This window comes from Lontra canadensis, unplaced genomic scaffold (assembly GCF_010015895.1).
Source record: "Lontra canadensis isolate GAN:19392208 unplaced genomic scaffold, GSC_riverotter_1.0 scaffold26, whole genome shotgun sequence".
In the NCBI taxonomy this organism is placed as follows: Eukaryota; Metazoa; Chordata; class Mammalia; order Carnivora; family Mustelidae; genus Lontra; species Lontra canadensis.
The window spans coordinates 59,116-81,622 of record NW_022631020.1 but is presented as its reverse complement, the minus strand read 5'-3'; positions in this window follow the sequence as shown (position 1 = coordinate 81,622).

Sequence of the window (22,507 nt, the reverse complement as noted above, 5' to 3'; positions counted from 1 at the left end):
GGAGACTAAAGCTTTGAATGTTTTTAAATGTGCTTGTATCACTTTTATTTTTGAAAACTAAATCTTAAAGTTTTTATTTATTATTTTAGACAGAGAGTGTGCATGAGCAAGGGGAGGGGCAGAGGAAGAGCAAGAGAGAGAGTGTTAAGCAGACTGCCAACTGAGTGTGGAGCCCAACCCAGGGCTCTATCTCAGGGCCCTGAGATCATGACCTGAGCTGAAATCACGAGTTGGACATTTGACCTGACTGAGCCACCCAGGCAGCCCCTAGAAAAATAAATTTTAAAATGTCATGAAATGGCTGGGGAAAAATAGAGATATATGGTAGGGTGTGGGGGAGTATAGTCTATCTCTGCCTTATAAGGAGTTTGACAGAAATGAAGAAAATGTAGACTGGGAGTCAGGATTCTTTGTCAGCAAGACAATGTGTTATTTGACAAAGACTCTCATGGAGTTGTCAGATACTGTTGTTGGGTCTTTGACACTTTTCTCCCTTTCCTAAGTCTTATCTACTCTATCCTCAGGTTTCCTTCTCACTCAGGAGACAATTCCAGGGAAACCCTTCCCTTTCTGAAGTTCTCTCAGCACTACCATCCCAGCACACCAGTGGCTTAATTGTTATTCAGAGCTTGATAATAGGGCCCCTGGCTGGTTCTGCCCAAGGTTTCTTAGCTACTAAGTAGAGGACAGGATTTGACCAGGGTGGTATGACTCATAGGCACCTCCTTAGTGGCTGTGAAGTCCTGTGCTGATTGGCATTACATCAGTTAACCATGGCCATTGCTAGATCAGGAAACCAGGGAGCAGAGGGGTATGTACCTCCCCCAATATGAAACTGAGAGGCAGAATTGGGATCCCAACCATCAGTCCTATTCCAAAGGTAGGGTTCTTTTGACAAAGCTATGCTGACCTGTTATCTTGTCTTCACCCTTCCACCCAAGGCTAAATTTTAGGTCACAACAATTGAATTTTGAAAAATCACCCCCTGGAAGATCTTGAAGATGATAGGGATAAATGCTATTAGAAAGCCAACAATCTAGGGGCACCTGGGTGGTTCAGTCAATTAAGCTTCAGACTCTTAGCTCAGCTCAGGTCTTGATCTCAGGTTCATGAGTTCAAGCCCCACTTTGAGCTCCACCCTGGGCTCCACGCTGGGCAAGGATCCTATTTAAAACAAACAAACAAAAACCCAGCAACCTACCAGTTTTCACATTGATGAGCAATGTGGCCTTAGAATTCATCATCCAGCTATGGACACTTTTGAGAGTGAAAGGAGTGCTACTAATATTGATACTGGGGCGGGGTGCCTGGGTGGCTCAGTGGATTAAGCCTCTGCCTTTGGCTCAGGTCATGATCTCAGAGTCCTGGGATCGAGCCCCACATCGGGCTCTCTGCTCAGCAGGGAGCCTGCTTCCCCCTCTCTCTCTGCCTGCTGCTCTATTTGTGATCTCTCTCTCTCTGCCAAATAAATAAATGAAATCTTTAATAAAAAAAAAATTGATACTGGGGCATTCAGAGTTAGCCAAGACTGTTCAGGCTAACCATGGCTTGTGTTCACTCTATATACACAGCATGTTATTTAGGGTCCACACATATGTAATGTTATTTATAAATCCCATTACTCTCTGGAGTACAAGCCTTTGAAGTGCAGAAATAGTTGTACTAAGCTTTAATCATACACTGTTTCATAAATATGGGCAACCATAATGGCAATTACTTGACTAAATCCAATTCTAGAACATAAGCATTTGTAGTCATTCTGAAAGCGTTGCTCCAATGGTTTAGCAATTATTTAAGCGCATTTATATACAACACATGAAAGCTAAAAACGAAAATCAAAATAAAAAATAAAACCTATCCTGTTTGCACGAGGTGACTAAATTGGTGTACTCACTGAGCACATGATTTGAGTATATTTGTGGAAGTGGATAATGGGACAAAATATTTGAAATTGAAATTATCTGGGAAAATTGCAGGCATGTGATTGCTCTACATGCAGTTGAAAATGTATGTTTCCTCAGTAATGTAGGGTTTAATTAAATAGAATGATCTGATTTTAATCTAAATTTTAATACTTATTAAGTTTCTGGACAGCTGGCTGTTTCAGTTGGTGGAGCATGTGACTCTTTATCTCTGGGTCATGAGTTCAACCCCCATGTTGGGTAAAGAGATTACTTAAAAAAAATTTTTTTTTAATTAAGTTTGATTCTTTTGTTTTGGGTGACTTTTTTTAAGTCATGAAAATTGATGTTCATGGGGCGCCTGGGTGGCTCAGTGGGTTAAGCCTCTGCCTTCAGCTCGGGTCATGGTCTCAGGGTCCTAGGATTGAGCCCCGCATCGGGCTCTCTGCTCAGCGGGGAGCCTGCTTCCTCCTGACTCTCTGCCTGCCTCTCTGCCTACTTGTGATCTCTCTCTCTGTCAAATAAATAAATAAAATCTTAAAAAAAAAAATTAATGTTCAAAGCACCTATCAAAACAATTTTATTTTTTCATATGAGGCAATTTAATAGACTGGACAGTTGCATACTTAACCTTTCAGTATTTTTGCGTGTCTCATGGGTTTTAAAAATCATTTAGTTTGGAGCCAGATATATTTTGCTTTGGTTTTTGTATGTTAATTCACATAAACTGTCTTAATGATTCACTATCTCCACCATGCTAGGCTGAAGATATTTTTTGTTGTTACAGATATCTTTTTGTATTTTATTTAAATCATATCTATTCACTTTAAATAATTGGAATTACTGGTAAGGCTAGTGGAAAATATTTAAGTGTAAAAATGAGGGGTTTTTCCACAGTGTTCTTTTGAGTAGTTGATAGATGTGAAAAACATTTAGCAGGTTTTCTGCCTTTCCACCTTCTATTAAGCTGTGCTTCTGAAGAAATATTCCTAGCAGAACATGCTGCAGTATGTCAGAAGCACTGCTGTATTACAGATGCAACATCATCTAAAAGGAAAAATTGAGTGTGGGTTTGAAGTTGACAAGTGATGAAAGTAGCCCTGAAGTTGTCAATTGGAAAGTGAAGGCCTGGAACTGATAACTTAATGGGCAGTGCCCCCTGCTATTTTATCTTAAGGACTGTTGGATTTTTTACTCTTCCAGAAATATGTATGCCTGTACCCAGTTATGGACATATGTACATAAATACACCATGTATGTGTGTGAATATATGGTGGGAGGTACAAATCCAAACACTCACTGATACATTTCTTAGAAATATATTTCCTTTATGGAAGAACTTGCCAAAAGAAAAAGAAAAAAAAAAAATCAGTGCAAGTGGGGCACTTGGGTAGCTCAGTCTTAATTGTCTACCTTAGGCTCAGGTCCTGATTCCAGGGGCCTGGGATTGAGCCCCTCATTGGCCTCTCTGCTCAGTGGGAAGCCTGCTTCTCCCTCTCCTTCTGCTGTTCCCCCAACTTGTGCACTCTGGCTCTCTCTCTTTCTCTGTCAAATAAATAAATAAAATATATTTTTAAAAAAAATCAGTGCCTAATATTAACCTTGTGTCACATTTATTGTTTTTCTGACATAGAAGTTTCATTGTTTGGTTTTATGAACTGTATTGACAAATAACAAATGTGAAAATATATAATTTTTTTGTCTGTAGAGTTTCTTCTGAAAACTCTTGCCTTCAGTCCTGCTAGGATTTATTCTGATCACCAATGCAAACATATAATCATACATTATCTGCAGTTTTTTAGAACTCCAATTGATATAGTATGCTTTTTGCTGATTTTAAATTAAGAGGGGTGCGTGGCTGGTGCAGTCAATAGAGTGTACAAATCTTGATATTGAGGTTGTAAGCTTGAGCCCCATGTGTTGGGTGTAGAAATGACTTAAAAATAAAATCTTTTAAAAATATGTGAGTAAACGTCATTTATAACCTAGGTTGAAATGAATTGTGAATGGATAAGGTAGGAATCCAAATGAACCAAAGCTATTTATATTGTATTGGCTCTATATGCATCTTTCCATTATTTATTATATCAATTAAAAAATCACTTTATTTATTAAAAATAGCCCTACCATAAAAGAAGGGATGAAAGTACAGAAATAAAAAGTCCAAGGTGAACTCAGTGAAGTTAGGTGTTTATGAGATTGCTGCATTTTCCTTTTTTTGAAATGTCAATTCAAATTAAAACTTTTAAAAATTGAATTTGAGAATAATGCTCCCCAGTTTTTTGAATGGAATTTTTTTAAGTAAACTCTGTCCAGCATGGGGCTCAAACTTATGACCCCGAGATCAAGAGTTGCATGCTCTACTAACTGAGCCAACCAGGTGCCCCTGAATGGAATTTTTAAATAAAATGTGACAGAATGCAAAAAATGCATACCTGTGTTAATGAAACCCTTAAGACATATCAGAGATGACTCACCCAAGACAAACTCCTAGAAGGGTCCCAAGTTCTCAGACACAACGCAAGGTTCTGAGAGATTGTTGGGAAGAATCCTCGTTTTATTACCTCCGACTGTAGGTAGGTTTGGTTGAGAAGCCCACACTCACTGAGGAGGGCTAAGGGTCTCATCCCATAGGCACTCTGACCCTTCAGTACTGCATCTTTGGCTAATGTGTACCTCTTTTGAGGATGGGAATAGGCAGTCACCATTAGCCAAAGCAGGCATGGGAGGGCTTGGCAGTGCTCATAGCAGGTTCCTTGAATCTACCACCAGCACGAAAATCAGAATATCGGTCCCTTTCTAATCTGCTGAACTCAAGTGTTCATTGGGCATGGCCTTCACAAGGTCTTTGGCCCTGGGCTCATTAAGTTTCTCTCAGGTACTTACTTGTCTCTGGAGTCCCCAGAGTCCTCTCTTCACCCAGAATCTTTGACTTTTCTTTGGAGAGAAGAAATAGGTCTGTGAAGGGGCTAGAAGGCTTGGTGTACTATGTTTCCGTCTGCTTCCTAAGGCAGCACCTCGGGGGTTGCAATGACATTCCCATTACCAGCAATGTTTACACATTGCTCTGGTGGTGAAAGCCCAAGCATTGATTAAATTATATCCATGTGTTCTGAATAACCAGAAGCATTTTTTTTTTTTAAGTTTACAGATCATCAGCTTTTCGTCAGCATGATTTGTAGTTCCTGTTATCTAGTATCTATAGTTATCTATACCCTTAAGTTTTCTGCCACCATCTGTATCTTTGACAAAGGTAGAGCAGGGGAGAGAAAGGAATTGTTTAAACAGGTGGGAGCCCGAACCAAGGGACACTTGCATCTCTGACACATTTGCAGGAAATTGTCTCACTTTTATCTTTTTCTTCATAATTACATTAAAATTTAGTCATGTGGTAAAGGAAGTTGAAGAATCACACGTGGGCAACCATCACTCACTACCCCTTTGCTCCTCATTTTGGATCATTCAGGACAATGGTGTTTCAGACTGGGAGTCCCAATAAGTGAACTGGAAATTAATTTATTGGGTCATGACAAGCATTTAAAAAATGAATTATAAGAGAAAATTTTCAAGTCAGAGTACATCATGTTAAGTTTTGTTTTATAAAACTTTTTTTTCTTTTAATATGTTGGCTGTTGGGCATGTTTCTGGGCTCTCAGTATAAATATGTTTCTTCCTGTGGGTTGCGGGGGAAAAAAAAAAACAAACTTTGGAAAAATGCTATTCCAGGAATTTCTGATCCAGGGAGATGGCTTTCTTTTAGGGGTATGGGGCACCCACGAGCTACTATCAGTGTCCTGGGTATCTTTTTCCTGTAGCTGTGGAATTCCCTAGTTTAAACCCAGATTCTCTTCCCATGGACATGCTGTTCCATAAGTGTTTGGGTGTAGTTAAACCAGCACTTAGGGACATTGTGGGGTTAAATGGGTTTTTGTGGGCCCTAACCATCATTTGTAACATCTTTTCTGTGGAGAAAAATTCATTTCGGTTCCAAAGAAGCAAATTCTTGGTGAATTTATTTTAGCAGAACTCTGTCATAAATTGGGCACTACTTTTATACATTCTATATTTATTAGTAAAATATATATTTTTAATATTTGTATAAATAAAATATATTTGTACCTTAAACGTTCTGTCATATTCTTTACCGCTTTTTCATTTCTTTCTCTCTCTCTCTCTCTCTCTCTTTTTTTAAGATTGTATTTATTTATTTGACAGAGAGAGACACAGCGAAAGAGGGAACACAAGCAGGGAGAATGGGAGAGGGAGAAGCAGGCTTCCTGCCGAGCAGGGGGCCCAATGCGGGGCTCGATCTCAGGACCCTGGGATCATGACCTGAGCCGAAGGCACACACTTAACGACTGAGCCACTCAGGCACACCACTCCACCCCCCTCCTTTTTCATTTCTGATGAAGAGTAATGTGTTCTAGGAGCTCTGGGTGGCCTGGGCTATGTGGTGTTGCTGACAGCGCTTCTGAAGAGGGAGGCTGGCAAGTCCAAAGGTCAGAACATCTGCCTGTCTGCTCCCCTTAAGGAGTTTCTGCACCCCTTAAGGAGTCTCAGAAGTGCATCTTCCTGCACTTACAACACTTTATAATCATCGGGTTCCTTTTACCATTGAAGCCAATGTGGCCCTGTATTAATATAAGGTGCTCTATTTTTTTTTTTAAGATTTTATCTTATTTATTTGACAGAGATCACAAGTAGGCAGAGAGGGAAGCACAGGGGGTGGGGGGAGGCAGGCTCCCTGCTGAGCAGAGAGCCCTCTGCGGGACTCGATCCCAAGACCCTGAGATCATGACCTGAGCCGAAGGCAGACGCCTAACCCGCTGAGCCACCCAGGCACCCAATATAAGGTTTGCTCTTTACAAAGGCACATTAATACCAGATCTGCCTGCTGTTCTTTCAGCATCATTGATTGAGCACCCTTTCTGTGCAAGGTCCTCTAGGTCCTGGGACAAGACAGTGGGCAAGGTGGACAGGGGCCCTGCCTAGGAGCTTCCCCTCCAGTGAGCCTGCTCTTTGTTGGTCTCACACTGTGGCCTTTTGTCCATGGGGCTTGTTGGAGTCAAGGTGTGCAGCAGATTTACCCTTCCAGTGTGGTAGCTGGGCCCAAGCACTACTCTGTCCTCACTTCAAGTGGGGCCAGGTATCAAGCATGTGAAAGGCTTATAAGAGAGAAGGGAGTTTCTTCTTAGAAAATGCTACAGATTGTTTGAAGAACAAGAACCTTACTGAGATTTTGAGGGCCCCAGCGCAACAAAACAATAGTTGGGGCACAAGCTTATAGATGGCAGTCAGAGAGGACAACATGCATCAAATTCAGATTTAGTGCTCTAGTATCTTCTTAGGGAAAAAAGCCTTCTTAGGGAAGCACCACACCCCATCTATAGCCTCGCATTTCCATAGTATCTAACCTCTTACGAAATCTACCCATGTTACATGTTGCCACCCCCACGCCCAGCACAACTTCATACTAAGAACTTATATTGCTGCCTGTTTTTCCTGAGGTTTATAAAAACAAAATGTGTGAAGGGAATGTATTCTGATTCTCTTGGGACTAATTAAAGAAACAGATTCAGGGAAAGAAAGCAGAGAAGATGTAGTATAGTTAAGATGTAAAAAATGTAATTTTCGGGATAACAGCCGTCAATTTTTCCACTTGAGTGTTTTTCCGAAGGGCAGAGGGCAAAAAGCATCTTACGTCCTCCCAAAGCTGAGACACATTTCAACATGGAGCTATTAGAAGCAAATTTGGTGCCCAAGACAGGTGCCAGATTTTAATTACAGTTGGCATTTCTGAGGATGCTTTTGGCAGAGGTGGCCATCTTGTTGGAAAAGCCATAGATTTTGACACTAGCAGTATGGATGCCCAGTTAAAAATGATTGAAAATAATTTCCCTCCTATTTTCATCATGTTGGTTTTGAGAGAAAACTTCAGTGGTTAATATTTAAACAAGATATCCTCTGTTCAGAGAAAAACAGTTGTTCATTGAAATTGTCTTGGTGGTTTGGAGTGTTAATTCGGGGGGTAATAATTTCTATCTTAGAGCCTTTGAAAAACCCTAGTTAAAGCAATAAAATAGGATGTTTCATTATAAGAAATGAAGTTGGCACATACCAGGTTTTCCATTAAGTTCCAGGTCACAGACAAATAAAGAAAGTATGTTAGGGAGAAAAATCCTTTTTAAAAATAATTAGGGAGCTGTCTGTTTTGTTCACCAGATGGAAAATCCGTAGTTGTGGGTGGTCTGTGTTGGAGAGGGCATCTCACAATTGGCAGGACCATGCCTTTAACTTTACAAGTCCTAGGACAAAAATCTGAATGCTACTGACTGTTCAGAGGCTCCCACTATGTATTAGCCCTTCTAGGGCTCTGCTTCCTAAATTTTACGTTTTCTAGAAGAGTATCTAGGTAAAATGATTATGAGATGCCAAAATAAATGGCCTATTGTTCTTTGAATTCTGAAACAGTTTTCCTGTCCTTGTTTTCTGTGACTTCTCTCACTGTCAATATATTATGATGATACTGTGATTAGTGGAACTGCCTGCATTACTGTTCAGAAGCCCCTTTTTATTACACTAATGTATTCCAGAGCCAATAGGGTGGCCAAATGTTCCTGAAGCTTAAGAAGTCTTCCTAAGATTGCTATTTATTGAAGAAGGATATCGTGCCTTCATTAATGTTTAAGCTCTTTTATAACCTTGCTTTGATTATCTGATAAAATTAATTCAGCAAAAAGATATATATGCTTTTCTTACTGCTTTCTTGGACTGATAAGAGAGTTAGCATCTCACTTCACTAGTACTTTTTTTAAAAAGCTTAATAGTTTTTTTATATGCATCAAAATATCATTTTTTTCAGCCCAGTTCTACATGTTACAGGTTTACATCTGCAAATCAGACTTTGAAATGAATATGTTTTAAGTTTGAACATAAGGATGTATATATATATTTATATTTATATTTATATTTCATTCATAAATTTAAGCTTTCCCAAATAAAAAACCGTTAGTGATTATAGGACAGTTAAATTGATAAAATCATTTTGGATGCATAAATGCATAAACTCTTAACTTGAGCGGGGAGAAAGCCCTGGAATGTAAATCATTTTTCTCGGACAGCAAATGTTTGGCTTTGGCTGTTCTATGACATTCTGCCGATGCGCAGGAAAAACGGCAATGATTTATTGGTTCCATATCCCCCCCAGCACAGATGCTGCACAGTCTGTCCCTTTTCTGGGCACTAAACACTAGGTTTTAAAAAACATAATTTCACTCAAGTTTTCCACTTGGGTTCTGTGTTGTACTATTAATAGCAACCCTTTGTGGCCGGTGCCAGCTCTCTTCTAGCATAAGACAGTGATGCGCAGGAACCAGTTTAACTAAAATACTGTAATTGGCATCCATTTTTGATCGGATAGTCCAGGTGCAGTTCTGTGAAGAATATAAAGACCCTTAAAAATTATGCCATGGAGGTAAAAAAGCTAAACCGGGGTAACCGTTCAGTAGGCTTCAGTGAGCTGTACCTTTGCAATGTCATGGTTTCTTTGGCAAATCATACTTACTTGCTATTGGGGGGGGGGAAGGGTGGGGAAAATTTGAAACATTGATGAAGAGCTTATATGTGAAATGTTCTACGATTCTCCATGAGAAAATACTTTTCTAGAGAGGAAGTAATAAAGAATAGTCTTGGAAACCTCAGGTTTTAGCCTCACTGCTCCGGAAGCAGGAGCTGTATTGCTAATTCTCATTCAAAGATGAGGTCAAGTCTTGATTTGGCCAAAGTAGATGTGTTGTTCTGAGGAGTAAGGTAAGTAGGGAAGCCTCTGTGTTTGGTATGTTGTTCTGGTCATTGCACCACTCAAGGCCATGGCTCTGAGGCCGCATTTCCCTGTTTTGTGGCTGCAGTCTTTGGAGGTATCCTTGATTCCGTCCCAACTCCTTTGATTCTGCGTATCTGTACCATGGCTCCTGGCCATCCTGTCCTTGCTGCTGTCCCAGCTCATCACTATCTCCTCTTGCCTGGTCTCTCCCCCTCCTGTCTGTCTGCCGAAAGGAAGTCTCTAAACACAAATATCAATGTTCTATTCTGAAAGTTTCAGTAGGGCGCCTGAGAGGCTCAGGATCTTGGAGTCCCAGGATTGAATCCCGCACGGGGCTCACAGCTCAGCGTGGAGTCTGCTTCTCACTCTGACCCTCCCTGCTCTCATGCTCTTTCTCTCTCTCTCAAAAAGTAAAATCTTTAATAAAAAAAAAATAAAATAATAGTAAAAGTTACAGTAAAAAATAACAATAATAATAAAAGTTTCAGTAGCTCCCAACTGTAAAGAATGAAAACCTTACATGGCCTTTAAAACCCGACTCTCAAATTTCCAGTCATCTTCCAATACTATGTACCTGACCTACCAGTCACATTAAAATCCTTACTGTTATGACCCCCCCCACTCTCCCAACCCCAGCTCTTGCCCATCTGCTTGCCATTGCTCATGCTGTTCCCTCTCCCTGTAGTACCCTCTTTCCATATTCTACTTGGTGAAATCCTGATCAAATACTGCCTTTGGCTCAGGTAGTGATCATGGGATCCTGGGATCGAGTCCACTTGCAGCAACCTGCTCAGCAGGGAGTTGTCTTCTCTCTCTAACCCTCTCCTGACTTATGTCCTCTCTCTCTCTCAAATAAATAAATAAAATCTTTTTAAAAAAATATCACCTTCCTCTTATGACATCTTTTTTTTTTAAAAAATATTTATTTATTTATTTGACAGAGAGAGAGAGAGAGAGAGAGGGATCACAAGTAGGCAGAGAGGCAGGCAGAGAGAGGGGGAAAACAGGCTCCCTGCCGAGCAGAGAGCCTGATGCAGGGCTCAGTCCCAGAACCCTGAGATCATGACCTGAGCCGAAGGCAGAGGCTTAACCCACTGAGCTAGCCGGGCACCTCCCTCTTATGACATCTTATCAATCACTCACACTCACCCTACTGACACCCTTCCTCTGCATCCCTGTAGCTTTGCTCATGTTTATTATTCTTCTTGCCCTACTCTATCTCCCATAGTAGATTAAATCTCCTGAAGGTTTTTCAGGGCTAGTCGTTGCACCTGTTTGAAAGCCAGCATGTGTCTCGGTGCTAGGTTTGCAATAAGAATAATAATTTTTTTTTAATTTAATGGAATTCTGGGTTATGGCTATCAGTTAAGATTCTTCATTAAGCAACAGATACAAGAATTTTTTTTTTTTTTTTTTTTTTTTTTTTAAAGTAAGCTCTATGCCCACTGTGGAGCTTGAACTCACTACCTGGAGAGATCAGGAGTCACGTGTTCTGCTGATTGAGCCAGCCAGATGAAGGCAACATAAATTCTTTTTCAATAAGATATTTTTTAAAAAGATTTTATTTATTTATTTGAGAGAGAGGGAGAGAGAGAGAGCAAGAAAGGGAGCACAAGCAGGGAGGAGAGGGAGAAGCAGGTTCCCCACTGAGCAAGGAGCCCGGTGCAGGGGTCTATCCCAGGACCCTGGAATCGTGACCTGAGTCAAAGGCAGGCACCTAACCAACTGAGCCGCGCAAGCACCCCAAGGCAACAAGAATTCTTAAGTAAGAGATACCAAGTCTAGCTTTTGTAGGCAAAACGATTTATTGGAAGGATATGGGCACACTCACAAAATCAGTGGGAAGGCAACCCTAGGCATCTTGGCATCAGCATGACTCCTTTGTCTTGTCCCAGCTCAGCCACCAGAATGGATGTGTTGCCAGCATTTTTAATCTTTAACTCTGCTCAAGGTGTTAACTGTAGGGATGATGTGTTTGGCCACAGAAGAGTCTCTGTCATGAGGCAGATAACCCAGGGACAAAGATGGCTGTCTGAAAAAAATAAAATCTTCTTTGGGAGGGAGCACCTAGGATTCTAGACTTAAAATTACTTGGTTGTGGGATACCTGGATGGCTCAGTCAGTTAAGCATCCAACTCTTGATTTTGGCTCAGGTCATGATCTCAGGGTTATGAAATCGAACCCGGTGTCAGACTCCACACTGGGCACAGAGCCTGCTTGAGATTCTCTTTCTCCCTCTCCCTCTGCACAGTGCCCCGCCCCTTCATGCACATGTGTGTGCTCTCTTGCGTGCTCTCTCTCTCTCAAATAAATATTTTATAAAATTTACTCAGTTGTAACTGCAGGCAAGTATCTATGCCTCACTTTACTCATCTGATGGTAACAGCACCATTATTATGATCAAACGAAATAATGTTTCATTTTAAAATGGCTCCTTAATCACATTCACCTATTTGAAAATTTGAACACATGAGGCATGCCTGGGTGGCTTAGTTGGTTAAGGATCTGACTTTGGTTCAAGTCATGATTTTGGTGTCCTGAGATTGAGACCCTCATCGTGGAGTCTGCTTATCCTTCCCATCTACCACTCCCTCTGCTTGTTTGCTCTCTTTCTCTCAAATAAATAAATAAAACCTTTAAAAAAATAAAACTACTGCATGAGAAGTTGCTGATTGTTTTCTCCTTGGCTTTCTGCTCTGTATTTTTTTCTTTTTTCCTCCTTCCTATTTTTTATTAACCTTCCCTTATACTTGGGATCCCATAGTGCTCCAGATGTCCTAGTGGACCAACAGTATAGTTTTGCTTTACTTCTTTCTCCTGCTCAAAATTAGACTAATTCAAGTGATAATATGCTACGTACTGTGGGCTAGGTACCCATTTCATTCAAACTTGTAGAGTAACTAGTATATAAGTCAGGATTCAGGTTTGGATGTTGTAACCAAAATTCAGTTATCTGAAAGAATTTCTCTCTTTCTTTAAGTATAGGTAAGTGGTAGAGGTGTATGTGACAGCTCTGTGATGACCCAGGTTTCCTTTATCTTGTGGCTCTTACCCTCAGCATCTTACCTGAGAGGGCTGCTCTGACCTGGCCCATGACGCGGAACTGGAAGACACGCTCTTCCTTATGCAGGCAGCCCATGCTGCGCGCCCTGACATACCCCGTCTACCACAACTTTGTCTCATGAATATGCCCAGACACAGGAGAGGCTGGAAGTGTCCCTGTTATCTGGGCATCCGTGAGCTTCTGCCTGGGTCGGTCATGGTGGGCAGACAGTGCCACTGTAGTGTTGACACTGCAGACCTGAGGCGTAGCTAACGGGTGTGGTGGGCTAGGAAGTGGAACACCGAGCTTAGATGTGCAAGTTGGCATGACCACACACATACAACACTGAAGCAGGGGCGCTAAGGGGAAGGGTGAGCTGGGGCTTGGGCATTGGGGCCTCCACTCAAGCCCTGAGACCCTTGTATGGAGGGGTGGTCCTGTTCAGCCCAAATCATCAGGTCTCCAGTCTTTCCTTGTCCATGGTTTAGCCTGCTTCCACCTCACCACTGTCCTGCTTACTATCAAGGTCTCCAGAGCAATCACATCAGAACAATGAGTGAAAGTGAAAGTGGGCAGAGCACAGAGCCTCTGGCCTCAAAGCCAGAGTGAGACCCATGGAGACAACTCCCAATTTTAAAATGAAGTAGCATTCTAACAAAACTTAAATGTCTATAATGAGAAGTAACAGTACTGATGTTACTCCTGTGGGGTCAAACCCAGTGGTTAATTTCTCAAACCTTGCTCTATCACACATACTATATTTCAGACTACTCAGTGCATTACCTACTTTTATGCTTCAGAACAGTTCGATAACCTTGGTCCTGTTACCAGCTTAGATTTTATTTTATAGATTTTATAGATTAGGAAAACATGTTTACTGAAGTTAAGAAACTTGGCCAAGGTTATGGGGAGAACAGGTAAAAAAAAAAAAATGCACCTGTTTATCTACGTCTGCCCAACTCCAGAAGTTGTGTTCTTAGCATTAAGCTGCATTTAGCATGCATGGGGAACTGTGGACAATGCTATACAGTCCTTACAGTGGCGTTCCCATGGCGATGCACTCGCCATCATCTTTGGTGATCCCCTCCTTTCTGTCGTTCAGTGAATATACACTGAGTCCCCCTCCAAGGTTTTTGCAAAACTCTGTATGTCCTCTTAACTCTGATTAAGACAGGTGTTGTGATCACTGTTTCATATTGGATGAGCATAAGACCCAGGGAGTTAAGGACCTTACTGGGATCACATGGTGATGCTTGGCAAAGCAGGATTCTGACCCAGACCCATTCTGAAGCCCTTTCTTTCCACGCAATGACCCATCTGTCTTGAGAACCCCTCTCCTTGCCAGACCGAAGTAAGTAGATCTTCATTGTTCTCACTATACACACACACACACACACACACACACACACACACAAATGTGGTTATGTGAAGTGATGGATTTGCTAACGTTATTATAATTATTTTGCAGTGTGTATGTATAGCAAATCATTAAGTTGTGTATCTTGAATTTATGCAGTATTATGTCAATTATATCTCAGCAAAGCAGGTTGCAGGGGAAGAACTTAGAAGAGTATAGAAGAGTACGGCGGGTGCTACAGTGTTGAATTTTGTTACTGTTAGTACAGCTGTGCGCTTTCAGGTGTCTGTGCACAGGACGTGACACAGAAAGAAGCCAGGACAGTGGCCTCTGGTGGGTGGGACAGGCGTGTGGATCAGTGAGCTCTGGGGATCTCTCCTCCCTCGTGGGCCACCACATGCATGTCGATACTGTAGGATGCTACCTCAGATGGCTGGCTGGAGAGGTGCTTCGAGGTGTGCTGGAGATACTAACCACTGTGTTTGTTTTAGGAGGGTTAATATCAGCACAGTTATTTCTCATTATTCATAATTCAAGCTTCCTAAATCCAGTTTGCCTCTTAGGCCCTGGCATAACGTGGGGAGGTGGGGCGTCCTCTCTTCACAGTAAATGACACATTGTGGGTTGGGGCTCCATGGAAATTATATTCAAAGTAAGTATCCGAAGCATGGAAACTGTCGGCCTCGCTTCTGGTGCTTGTTGTCGGTTTGTGACTGGCCCTCTCTGAAAGTCGGGCAACAGGGATGGAAATGAATACCACTTCCGCTCCATTGGACTTGACTCTTTACAGAGCATATCCACATAAATGATCTCATTGTATTTTCAGTAACCTACTTTGAGGCGCAAAAATAGGTATCATAGCCCCATTTTATAGTCAGACAAACTGATGCTCTGACGTCGCATCCTTGCCCGAGGTCACATCGCTCGGGAGCTACCATGGCAGCCCTTGCCCTGCATATCCAGGGCCTAACCCAGTTAGTCCCTAAACGTCTTCTTTAACTGTGAAATGCTTTAAGTATCCATGTCTATGTACAGAGGGCAAAGGTTCTTTTGTGGAGATGGCACAGTCTGGAGCCAGACTTCTGAACTTAATCTCATCACTGGCACTGTTGTGAGCTGGCTACACCCCTCTAATCCGGTTGCCTTTGCTGTGAAATGGGGATGATAGTAATAGTTCCTACCTCAGGGAGTTTTTGTGAAGATTTGGTGAGATAAAATTGAAAATACTTTGAACAGGTGTGGGCATAGTATGATGTAACCATATATTATTGTTATTAAAGTGGAAATGGAGGGAAGAAGGAGTGAGACAGGTGATCAAAGGAAATCAGTCTCAGTTACCACTGCACAAGACCCTAGTGTGCCAGGGCTGCCTTTGACTAAGCCCTCTGAGTTGCCATGTACCCTGGCCTGGGACTCTGCAGCAGTCTGTGAAGAATGTAGGTAATCCCCACCCCCAACCCCCTGCTCATTCTCATGTGAACTGTTTACCCTCCTCTCAGTGACCCTGTCTCAGAGCAGGAGGAAATGGTGTCCTTGTCTCCCCAGGTCACCTGGGGAGGGTCCTTCATCTTTCTGAGTCACTTGACCTGAAAAGTGAGAGTTGGAATAGGTATTTTCCAACTATAACAGACTTGTTCTCTACCTCTCAGTACCCACAGGGGAGTACTGATGCCCAGCCTAGAGCTGATTAACACCAGAGAGTGGGCTGGTATAGATAATAGGGCTCCCTATTTATTTAGTCTGGTCCTCCAGGTGTGTTCACAACAACTCCTTATGTAGAAACTGCGCCTATAAGTTTCTCCACATGGTTTGGAGGCAACCCTCGTTAGGGACACCTGTGATATATTTTGCTTCTGGGAGACCCACCCCAGCCTTTGGGATCATCCCTCATATTGTTTTCTGAGGCTTTGTGTATTTTTGGTTTATCTGGTAATTAGGACAGAAAAGCTACAATTATTGGACAGCAGAGTTGTGAGTGCTGAAATGAGCCAAAATGGAGTGGAGAAATGGGGGTAAGGGGTGCCTGGGTGTCTCAGTGGGTTAAAGCCTCTGCCTTCAGCTCAGGTCATGATCCCAGGGTCCTGGAATCGAGGCCCACATCAGGCTCTCCGCTCCGCGGGGAGCCTGCTTTCTCCTCTCTCTCTCTGCCTACTTGTGATCTCTGTCTCTCAAATAAATAAATAAAATCTTAAAAAAAAAAAAAAAAGAAAAAAGAAAAGAAAAGAAATGGGGGTAAGGAACCACAGACTATCGGATGAAGTTTCCAAGTAGAACTAGACCAGAATGCAGTTCTAGGCAGACCACTAGATGGCACTCACACATTAGCGTTAGGACTAGTCCGTGACACTTTCCACTTTGGGTTTTTGTAGCATCTCTCTAGGGACTAGCCAAAGCTTTGTATCTGTCATCTCCATCCATCCATTCATCCTCTAAACTCTCTTGCTCTTCTGCAGATAAGTAGATAAGTCTCTCCCTCTCTTTCTTTTTCTTTCGATTTAGTGACCTTAAACACCTGCCAAAAATAACTTCAAAGCCACCCACCTTTTCAGTGCTTTATTTTTACTGTTCTCCTGAGCAGATGTTTACATGGCAATAAACCCATTTTTAGAGTAGGGGAAACAGGGAAACTTATTTTTCTCTTCAGGCATTCTGAGGACATATGCAATACAAGGAGTGGAAATTGAGGGGAAAGGAATTACTTAAAAATAGTAGGTAATAGAAACATTTAAAAATATTTCTGTTCAAGAGGTGCCTGGCTGGCTCAGTCAGTAGAGCATTCGATTCTTGATCTCAGGGTTGTGAGTTCAAGCCCCATGTTGGATGTGAAGCCTACTTAAAAAGAATGGTAAAAAAGAATTTCCATTCAGAATTATGGTTTCCTAACTTGTAATGAAATAAAAAATCACTTAAGATTTAATGACTTTTTTTTTATCAAATCATTTTCTATTACAGGATTTTCTATAAATGGAGAGTCAAATGCAGAATGCCTTGTTGCTTACTACTGGGGGTAGGAGGGAGAAGAGATAGGCAGGAAATCACAGTTGATACTGTTATCTTTATCAGGGTGCATGTTGTATAAAAGCAAAACCCCATCTTAAATTTATAATCTGATGTTTCAGAGGAATTTAAAAATGAACTTCTATATAGCAACTGAAATGGGTTCTGCTCCTGCCTCATTCCGTTTTCTCACAGCCAGGCGGACATGTTCAGGAGCTGTTTGGAGCATACATGCAGACGTGCTTCATCTGTGCACTTCTTAGCTGAGATAACAGTGCCCTGAGCCCCACTGCTAAGGTTAACCTGTATACTGCAGAAGGACAACAGATGGAAATTCTGGTTTGCAGTCACTGCAGAAAAATAAAAACATGTTCCAAAGGGAAAAGGATCTTGTATTTCTGCGTTTGAACCTTTGATCTGCATTCACATCTGAAGGGAAGGCTAGACCTTTTGGTGGAGACACATGGCTTTGCATCTGTGAAAACACAGCTGTATATAGCAAAACAAAACTAGTGGAAAATACAATGGTTTTGCTGTGTCAGGCTAGCTGCTAATGCTCAAATTCTATACAAATATTGTCTTTTGATAGCTCTTTCAGAAACCCTTCCTGACTTTCTATGTAATTGTTTAGTAACATTTTATTCTTTTAAATTCAGATTTTTGAGCTCTTTAGGATTAAGGTACATGGATCTCTTTTATCTTTTCTTTTAAAAAAAGCAGTGAAATAAATGGCTCACAGTTAAATTGTAATAACATTATTTAAATTCTGACCTAATTGGGGGTGATGGGAAAAAAAGTTAAACCCTTAAAAAAATTGACAAAGGTAAAGTTCTAAGTTGATTCTTGATCCTGAAAATCTTTTATTTTTCGAAGATGACATTGTATGCGCTTTGTGCTGTAAGTTACATTCTTAGGCATTCTCAAAATTTATATTCTTAGGCTTCTTAGGCATTCTTGAAACTTGGCGGCTTGTTTTTGAGCAATTAACATTTGTTAATTGTTAATTGTTAAATTAAAAATTTAAAAATTGTTAATTGTTAAATGTAAACATTTGTTGTTAAGTGAATTAGCAGCTCTGCTTTCCTTCATCTTTAAATAGCCATCTTCGGCTACTTTCTTTATCAGCATTGCCCAGTAATGTAAGCCAAGTTTGTTTCATTGGGAGGCATTTGCCTTGAACCTCCATGTTTCCTCTCCGTCCCAGACACAGAGCCCCAGTCTGTGCGCCTGCCTTATCCTGCCCCATACGGTGGCTTCCTACTATTGAATTGGCGACCTTTTTCCGTCCCTCCCCTTCCTGTTGGAGCTCTGGCCCCTTGTGGCCCTCCCCACTCCCTGAGACGGGAGTTGGGTGCAGAGAGCTGGTGGACAAAAGATGAGGATGAGAGTTTGATGTGCAAGCAGAAGGCGGCTTGCGTGCCCCTACTCTGCAGAGGTGTGCCTTACATTTTTCTGAAAGGAGCGGAGCTAAGGCGAGGTCTTTGTGCTGTCACCCCCCCCCACACCCTCCCTAACGCCAACATCTTCATCAACAAGCAGCTCAGGAGCTGAAAAGTGGTTTTCTTTAAGAGAGATAATTTTGTTTTTATCATTTGATAACAACCTTTGGTGTTAATCACACTGATGGGAAGAGCAGAGCTAGATAACAAGTCCTTCCAAGAAGTGTCCCCTTTGAAGTGCTGGTTCCCGCCTCACCCTTCCAGGAGTGGAGAGGGGGAAAGAAAACAAGTGTAAAGATCTGAAGCCACTGAGGAATGCCGACCTGATGTCTCTCCTCAGCATCCCTGCCCCTCTCAACAGTTCTCCCCTCCTTTCAACTCCCTGCTCTTTGAAACTGCGGGGTTGGGGTGGTCGGACCCTCCAGCCAGGCCGTGTTGTAGCTACAGGCCTTCTCCGACAGGCGACGAGCAACGGGCGGTGGGGCAGGCCGTGGAGAGGAAGAAGAGGGAGAAGAAGCCGGAGGAAGTCGTAGGGTAGACCCTCTGCAGAGTCAGGGCTGAGGGCTTTCTCCATTGTGATGAAAGAAAAACAAATAACACCCCCCTCAAACAAACAAAAAAGCCCTCCCCCAACCCCAAGTCCTTCTTTACAGCTGCATTTTGTTCCTGGGACTGTGGGTGTCACTAGAACCTCTTTTTTTGCAATTCTAGACGATACCGCAAAGGACTTGTCAAGCCTATTAATTTTTCAGGCAGAACGGATCAAGCCTGCCTTTGATGCGGCTGCTTCCTAATTTAGTATTCAAAGGTAAAGAGTCTCACCTTCTCTTCACTCTTTACATAATTAAAGATTTTTTTCCAGTGGCAGAGAACTAGTGATGTGTAGTATTTTTTGAAGTTAAAGGTCCAACTTTTTATGCAACATCTGCTCTTATCTCTTTCCTTAAATAGAGCCAGTATTTACTTTTTGCTGGTACTCAGTTGCTTACCATTCGCCCTGAGTTCTAATTTTCGACAGATGGGGTTACAAACGGTGAATTCCCTCTATCTCATTCCCCTAATTAAAAAAAAAAAGTGTGTGTGTATGAATATATGATTATGTGTATATTTGTATGTTTATATGCCTATTCTAGCAAAATAATAGTGTGATTAAAACTCCAGAATTATCTTTCGCCCTAACTTGTCCATTACTCTTGATTTTATTTTCTGCTCGAGCATTCTAAAGTTCACTCAAGTGGACTTTCACAGTTTCCATCTGCTGTGTTTAATAGCAAATTGCGACCCTCAAAACCACTTCAGGGCCTTTTGTGTTCTTATCTGTGCATTTCAATACCTTCTGGGAAGTGCCTTCGGTTTCACTACATATGCAAAAATCCCAGCTTGAATTTTTTGACACCCGCTATCCGTTTGTTGGTGGAGTCCTGTTTTCCATTGTCTGGTTGTTGATGTTGGCAAAAGTCATTTGTTTAACGATGCCAGGGTTACTGTCCCTTATTTTTTATTGGAATGAAATCTGAAAATATTGCTAAGTATTAAAAAAATTAATGCATGCTGTTGAAACTGCTACATACTTGCATGGTTTTATTCTCCCATCGTAAGGTGGATGATATTTTAAAGATACTAGGTAGTAATAGTCACTAGAAGCCAATTAAAACCACTAGGATTCTATCAAAAACCTGTTTGACAGTATAAATAATTGATATCTGGAAATAAAGCGGCTGCACTGTGTGAAGGGCCCTTCTGTACACGACTGGGCAGCGTTAGCAATCTCTACTTCACAGACCAGGGGATGATTCCTGGGCATTGTCGCCTGGGTTTTAAAAATTTGATGATAAGGCCACATGCAAACAGATTTTTTAAAAACATCTTCTTTACCTATGGATAGAGAGGAATAGTTACATTATTTTCAGGTGTTTGAGCTTCTTAGCGTAAAGAAACAAATACCCCAACTCCTCAAGAGCCAGGTGTGAACGGAATAAATTGAGGCACTGTCCGGATGCATCCAGCTTTTTTAAAATGATGTGATTAAAGAGGACATCTGAGAACAAATTTATGAAGTTGTTATGGCAACTGAAACACTTGGATTGAAATGTGTGTATCTGAAACATGAAAGATTGTAGGAAGCCGGAGAAATAAGCACGGCATTGTATTTGGGAAAGGCAGTTGAACAGTGGTAGCCAAATGTTATTTCTTCGTCGGTCATCATTTAGGGTTACTGCCTTGATTTCCACTTGTAAAAATGTGTGGTGATTGATGCTTTCCCAGACCGTGTTGCCTGAAGTCGCCATGCCTTGAACCAGCGTTTGCTTGTTGGTCATTTGACCTGTTGAGAAGTCACTCTTGTGTTGTGTTCATTGCGGAGATTGCATTTAGAGTTGCCTCGGCATTTGCCCATAAGTTTACCCGTCTGTGTTCTCACATTAACGTCCTTGTTTGTGAGTAGCCTCTACAGTGGGTCCATTCACGATGTCCCCCAACCCTAGCCCACCACCAGTCACCAGTAAACAGCCGCACTCAGAGGATTCAAAAGATTGAAATAGTCCCTAGAATTTCCTGCTCTCTTCGAAAAGCTTTCTATCCCTTCTATATAATTTGATTCCACCTTAATTTTTCATGCTTTTAAATTTTTCTCTTGGGTGCTGGCAAGAGTATTAACTGTTGTTTGGAATCACAGGCAAAGATGTTTAAAGTTAACACCTACAAATTTGTATTAGAGTGTGTTAGAAAGTCAATATTTGTAGCCATATCCATAATGCCTCAAGTTTTTTCATTCACTAGACTTTAGATATGGAGTGTCCAGAAAATTGTTTTTAATATATCATTACAAATTCTTTGTAATATATATTTTTGGCTTTACATGAAAAGATAGTTAAATGTCAGTTATAGTAATTTTAGTAGGTTATCCCATAAGTAATACACTATTTTAACTGAAAAGTGTTTGACAACAAAAAATAACATTTACACCAAAAAATTCAAATGAAAATGTTTTCTTTATAAACATCAATTGTTGAATATTGATTACTGGTTATTTAGTCTCCTTGATTTTAAGCACAGCACTTTTTACTTTGAATGGTCTTAATTCCTAAAATTAAGCTAAGTGAAACAAAGGAGAGGAAAAAAGCAAAATAATATTTAGAAAATTTTATTTTTCTCAAGTTCATGAATTGGAACTTTTTATTCTTGCTGAAATTACTTAGCAGTTTTTGAGTTGGACGTGTGGGTATAATACCCAAACTTTCCATCTATAGTGGAGTGTTTTCCTATTTCTTTAAAAATTGAACCCAAAACATTATTCTATTGCAAAATTAACTGGTGTTAATCTGTCAGACTTATTATTCATTTAAAATATTTAAATCTGTGCATTTGTGTTTTTAATCCCTTTTTGCATATGTATATGGAGGTGATTCTATTTTGATATGGCTTCTGTGTTTAGAAAATTCATAGATTGAAGATTACATCAAAACGAAGTGTTTCAGGAGTATTAAACATAAGAATTTGGGGTATTTGCACATAGTTTACAGTAATGGATTTCCTTTTTCCTATCTTTCTTTAGTCTTTCAATTTTAAGGATTTTTTTAAAAAGTATGATTTGGATTCTTCCAAAGTGGATACTATTTTATTTCAGGTGGGTCGTTTATAGTTTGTTGATGTTTTCAAGGTCTCTAAACAAAGTCTGATGTGTTAACAGTCTTATTAACGATGTTAAAATAGAATTAACAGCTTGTGGATGCCTCCAGAGCACAATAGCCTGTCAACCTCGCCTGCCCCCTTATAAATTGTTCCCCTGCTGTCTTCCCTTTGTTTCATGCCCAATCAGCAAACTAAACTTTTGTGGAGAGAGAAGGCAGTTCAAGTGTTTCTGCTGCAGCTGAAGGGAGGAGCTAATGTGGAATTTACTGGGAGACCAATCAGTACTGGAGGGAAGAATGACCCCAGATTGGGAAGAAG